Here is a 5594-nt window from a genome sequence, read left to right on the forward strand (position 1 = left end):
GGCGCGCCACCGCGTCGCTGGGCGAGGGGACACAGACAGGCTGGCTCGATCCGTGACGGCCGAGCAGGAAGCCGGAAGAGCCGTCGGGCGCCCACCCGGCGTCCAGCTGCCCCTGGGCCCTGCGCGCTCCGGCCTGGGGCGGGGAGGGCGGCGGGGGCGGCGGCCTTCGGCTGCCCTTCCGGCTCCGGACTCACCCAAGCACGTTGGCCAGCGGGACGCGCACCACGATTCACCGCGCCGACGTCTCCGGTGGGCCCTGGAATGCGCCGCACGGAGAGTTTGGTGAGTCCTCGCTTTCTTCCCAGCCCAGAGCTGCGGAGCCGCCGTGTCTCTGCGGTGCAGTCGGTAAGCGCGTCCGGCTGTTAACCGAAAGGTGGGTGGTTCGAGCCCATCCAGAGACGTGCGTCTCCCTTCCCTGCTCCAGTTGCGGATGGACACAGGGAGCACGTTTTGTCTTCCTGGATGACTAATACTCCCTAATCCGGGCTACGTAAGTACCCACTTCTGGGGCCATGGAATTTTTCGATCTGCCCTTCATAGGCTTGGACAAGAAGGCACACTGTTTTGTGCCTCAATTGTCTTTTCATGTATAACAGGAGGCACAGTGGCAGCCTATCTCCAGGACTGGCTTGGATTAAGTGTTTGCGCTATCAAGAATTTGTAACCAGTGGCATCATTCATCACCATCATGGTCCTCTTCATTATTTTTTAAAACAGCCTTTCTTCCTCAGTTTGTGCATGATTTGTTTAACTCTTCAAAATGCTTTGTTATGAGGTTGGTTTCATGGTTTTAGGATTACGGATAATACTGCAGTCATTCTTGTACCCATATCTTTGGTCAGTGGTGCAGATATTTCTATAGTGTAAATAACAATGTGCAATTGATACCTTATAATTTGTATATAATGCTTCTCATTAGAGTTGATTCTGCACATTTATCTTCCACAGGAGCTGTACCACATCCTATTCTAATTGAGTCCCAAACTCTATGGATGTCCCGTTCATCATTTATTTCTCATCACGACAACCTTTCTGGTACAACAAAGTATCTTCTCATGATATTCTAGTAAGGGCAGTGGTGGCATCCTGGTTTAACCAAGAGAAGGTATAGCAAAAGGACGTGGTGGACATTACACAAAGGTACTCTGTTGCATATGATGGACAACGAAACTTGTAAGATATTTCAAAGTCCTTCTAAATCTGTAAACCTGTTTAATGGTGACCAAGTCATGCAGGTCCAGAGTGAACTGTTTGACAGTTTTCTGCCAACTCTCTTATCCAAGGGGAGGAAAATCACAATGGTCCCAGACATCTCTCTCCTCCTCTTTCTTCTTTTCTTGGTGCTGGCTTTCCCCCCTATACAATGGTGAATTAGCATGCAGACAACTGTCTCTATATTGTTCTTTGACAGATTTTTGTAGGACCTATGTCCATAAAAATCAGCCCATCTGACATACATCACTGGCGCCAATCGAACCCCGCACCCAACAGGCACCTGGTGCAGACCTGGCCCTTAGAGCTCTTGGCTCATGTTCCCGGTTTTTTTTGTTGAATCTCATGGGCAGAAATTGAGCTCTGTGGCTGTTATATATTAAGTAAGGTTATTGGACAAGTCTTTATCTCTTTCTCTTCTCTCTCTTTGTTTCTCATTTTCACATCATTGTTTTCTGCATCAGCATAGGTTTCTGGTTTTGATGTTTTGCTGTGAACTTCCAGTGGCAATCCCTGTTGGGTGGTGGTTGACAGGGATTCATTCCCTGATTAGTGGCCCATGTCAGCTAGTCTAGTCTGTGCGTCTTTTTATTGTCTATTTATTTTCCTGAGGATTTTGGTATTTCCTGATATTTGATATTGAAGCAATGAGAAGTTCCCATCTTATCTTTCTAATGTTTGGTAAAAATCTTATGGGCCCAATAGTTGTCTATATTTGCAAGAGTGGCCTATCTGTAATAGGGATGACCTTAATGCACAATAGTCCGCTGCTCCCTCTTTGTTCCAGAGGAGCTCTTATCTAATGTTGGTGAGTTTTAATGATACCTCAATAAACTGGACTTAAATAAAACAAAAGATTCATATTCCCAAATTTGGGCAGAATGGGAACACTGAAAACTATCATTCATTTCTGGTAGAAGCACAAATAAGTTAAAAAACTTTGGAAAGTTGTTTGGCAATATCTACCAAAGGCCATACATATATATTGTGACCCAGCAATTCTGCTTTTAGCTATATACCTTAGACTTGTCCTGCCCAACATGATAGCTACAAACTTCATGTAGCTATTGGAAACCTGAACTGTTGCTAATGTCACATGTTGTAATGATAATTTTTAAACATATTGAGTTGAATAAAATGTTGTTCGAATAAATTTCACCTCTTTCTTTTTACTTTTTAAAACATACTAGGAAGTTTAAAAGTATATATGTGGCTGGCATTGTATTTCTATTGGAATGTGCTACCTCAGAGAAATGTGTGAATTTACCAAAAGGCATGTAAAATAATTTTCATATTTATTCAAAGTATTCCCAAACTGGAAACAATTCAGATATCTGAGGAAAGAAAAGACCTTTTATCTGAGGAATATGAGCTCTTTCCAATTATTAGACCCAATGAGACATTAAAATGAGACAGCAATCACGTCCTGCTTCCTCTGGAGCTATGTATTTGTCTGTTGAAGCTGTTTGCTGTTACCACAAGTGGCTATGAATTAACCTAATAAAGCCGCATTGGACACTACATATTACACTCTACTCCTTGATAATGTATAGCCAATTACTAATCGATGTTATTTCTCAATGAGAATTCCTGACAGACAACTTTTTATCAGCCCACTCCCCGTCCTCATTTTTTGCCTTTAAAAATTTGTTTGTAACAAAAGCCAAACGGATCTCATACCCAGTGTTATTTGGGTGTGAGTCTTCTAGGCAGCTGTCCTCACGTTGGCTAAAATAAACTCTTTAAACCATATTTTGCTAGAGCCTCTTTCCTTTAGGTCAATATTTCCTGCTCTGTGAGCAGGATTCAGAGTGAGTCACCTCCAACTATCTGATTGTCATCCCAAAGACCACCATGACGGCTAAAAATGGAAAGGAGAGTTTTGCTGGCAATATCAGTTTGCAATCTGGGAAGAGAGAGTCACCAAAGGTGCTCTCTCTTCAAAGAAGGGGCAGATTGGTTTTTATGCCTCACAGGGTCTGTATTACACACCAGAGTCATACATATTATAGCACACTTACCTGGACTTCACTTGGGTTTGTTTTTATCTGTGGAGATATCCACGGGCCTATAAATGTCTAAGGGCATGGAATGATGAAAGGCAACGTCTTTTAAGACATTTTCTCTAAAATAGATTGCCGATCTATTTTAGATGGAGATTCTATTGGGAGAAAACCTGATAATTATCTGCTTTGTGATCAGAAAGATACCTCCATGCATTTTGGCCTTGGTGGGGGTGTTGCTTCCCATGAACACAGTATTAGAAATCTCTCTCTCTCTCTCTTTTTTTTTTTGAATCAGAGTCTCACTCTGTTACCCAGGCTGGAGTGCAATGGCATGCTGCTCACGGCCCACCCAGCCTCGACCTGCTGAGCTCAGGTGATTCCTCCACCTCAGCTGGAACTACAGGTGTGTGCCACCATGCCCAGCTAATTTTTTATTTGCTGTAGCGACGAGGTCTCACTATGTTGCCCAGGCTTGTCTTGAACCAGCAGGCTCAGGCAATCCTCTCGCCTCTATCTCCCAAAGTGCTGGGATTATAGGTGTGAGCCACTGCACCTGGCTAGAAATCTTTTTAATCTTAATTTAATTCCAGTGATTTGGGAGGCTGAGGTGGGAGGATCACTTGAGATCAGGAGTTGATACCAGTCTCGACAATATAGGGACCTTGTCTCTATACAATTTTTAAAAATTAGGCCAGGTATGGTGGCTCAAACGTGGCTCAAACCTGTAATCCCAGCACTTTGAGAGACCAAGGCGAGAGGATTGCCTGAGCCCAGGGGTTTGAGACCAGCCTGGGCAACTTGGTGAGACCTCTTACTACAATATATCAAAAAATTAGCAAGGCGTGGTAGCGCAGGCCTGTAATTCCCTCTACTGGGAAGTCTGAGGCAGAAGCATTGCCTGAGCCCAGCAAGTTGACGCTGGGGTGGCCGTGAATGTGCCACTGCACTCCAGCCTGGGAGGCAGAGTGGGACTCTGATTAAAAAAAAAAAAAATTAGCCTGGCATGGTAACCTGTAGTCCTCAGTACTCATACTTGGGAAGCTGAGATGGGAGGATCATTTGAGCCTCAAAGTTTGAGATTATAGTGAACTGTGATTGCAACACTGCATTTCAACGTGGATGACAGAGCGGGACTCTGTCAAAAGGAAGAAAGAAAGTAAGAGAGAAGAAAGAAAGAAATAAAGGAAGGAAAGGAAAAGAAAAGAATGAAAGGAGAGAAATATTAGAGATGAAACTGCCTCCTCTTTTGCAGCTAACCCAAAAGCTATTAATTCTCTGGTTTAGGTTGCACTATATAATCACTTTGCTTTAGATTATAAACGGAGCAGGGAGGTGTGTGTGTGGTGGCAAGTAACTCTTGTTGTATATACATAAATAATTCTCATGAACCCTGTAGAGGCCAAGGGAGCACTTTCTCCTTGGCCTGCTAAAGGCTTGCTAAAAATTAACGGGCAGATTAATAGGAGAAAAAGCACACAAATTTATTTAACATGTACACATGGGAGCCTTCAGAATGAGGACCCAATTCCCCAGTGAGGTACAGAATCCACACAGAGACAAAAGACTACGTGAAAAACATGGATGAATTCCATGGACCTAATGCTGAGTGAAAGGCCATCAGGCCCCTCCCTCCTAAAAACCCACTACCCAGTTTATGATTTAATTATAATAATATGAATGCAAAGAGTACAAAACACTGACCTCTAGGGATCAATATGGGGGGGGTAGCTAAGTCTGTGGAGTATTGTCAGAGTTCAGAGTTGTATTCTAAGCAGTAAAAGTCATCAGTTAAGTTCCTCAAATAAAATGTTTCCCAGATATTTTGGTCAGCTTTGAACGATTTTGTTTCCGTCTTTGGAGAACGTGAAGTGCTCACATGAGGTTAGTACTAAGGCCTGGCACAGCTGTGGAAGAGCTGACAAAGTCCAACGCCCTGCGTGAGAGTTGTCCAGTCACCTGTGCTGGAGTAGCATATTTGTATACAGTAATGTATTTTGGGGGAAAACCCCTACAAGATTAATAAAATTAAATTGGACAACTGTCTTTATATCACCACTAATAGTAAAACCACAGAAGGACAGCAGATTTGCAGTCACCTGAGCAGTTTCTAGTTTTGTTTTTTTTTGGTTTTTTTTTTTCTTTTTCCTTTTTTTTTCCTTTCTAGAGTTAATTTTTGTGTATGGTGATAGGTGGTGGTCCTGTTTCAATCTTCTGCATGTGATCAGCCAGCTTTCCCAGCACCATTTACTGATTAGGTTCTCCTCTCTCCATTTTTGTTTGTTTGTTTTGAGTTGGCGTCTCACTCGGTCGCCCAGACTGGAGCGCAGCGGCCGCTCCCGGCCACCGCAGCCTCGACCCGCCGGGCTCCGGCGATCC

The 5594-nt window shown here is 43.7% G+C and overlaps 1 non-coding gene across 1 annotated transcript; it reads left to right on the plus strand.

Moving 5' to 3' along the window:
- Positions 1-327: 327 nt before the first annotated feature.
- TRNAN-GUU lies at positions 328-401 on the plus strand. The gene has a single exon. It is a non-coding gene; the product is annotated as a tRNA-Asn (tRNA).
- The last annotated feature ends 5193 nt before the right edge of the window (positions 402-5594 follow it).

The sequence above is a fragment of the Carlito syrichta genome, unplaced genomic scaffold (assembly GCF_000164805.1).
Source record: "Carlito syrichta isolate Samal-C Ts95f unplaced genomic scaffold, Tarsius_syrichta-2.0.1 Scaffold301792, whole genome shotgun sequence".
Classification (NCBI taxonomy): domain Eukaryota; kingdom Metazoa; phylum Chordata; class Mammalia; order Primates; family Tarsiidae; genus Carlito; species Carlito syrichta.